We start from the raw sequence: 272 nt of genomic DNA, 5'->3' as shown, positions 1-272 counted from the left end.
CCAAATGCGGACGTTTTTTCTTGATTTCATCACTCAAACGCTGCAATAAGTTCGCATAATACTCGCCGTTGATTGTTTTTCCTTTTTGAAGATAATCAATGAAAATTATCTCACGCACATCCCAAAAAACTGACGTCATAACTTTGCCAGCCGATGGAGTTGTTTTCGTCTTTTTCGGACCCGATTCTCCCCTTTCAGTCCATTGTTTCGACTGTTCTTTCGTCTCAGGTGTGAAATGATGAACCCATGTTTCATCCATGGTTATGAATCGA

The 272-nt window shown here is 40.4% G+C and overlaps 1 protein-coding gene across 1 annotated transcript in view; it reads left to right on the top strand.

Annotated features, from left to right (window-relative positions):
* Nucleotides 1-272, top strand: part of LOC116840851 (cysteine protease ATG4B) — a 439,371-nt gene that overhangs the window by 12,806 nt on the left and 426,293 nt on the right. The gene's annotated exons all lie outside the window — the stretch shown is intronic.

Source organism: Odontomachus brunneus, unplaced genomic scaffold, assembly GCF_010583005.1.
Source record: "Odontomachus brunneus isolate Ranch 3 - 2012 unplaced genomic scaffold, Obru_v1 Obru_scaffold_012, whole genome shotgun sequence".
Taxonomy (NCBI): Eukaryota; Metazoa; Arthropoda; class Insecta; order Hymenoptera; family Formicidae; genus Odontomachus; species Odontomachus brunneus.
Note: the sequence above shows the minus strand (reverse complement) of the source record. Positions and strands in the feature narration are given on the sequence as shown.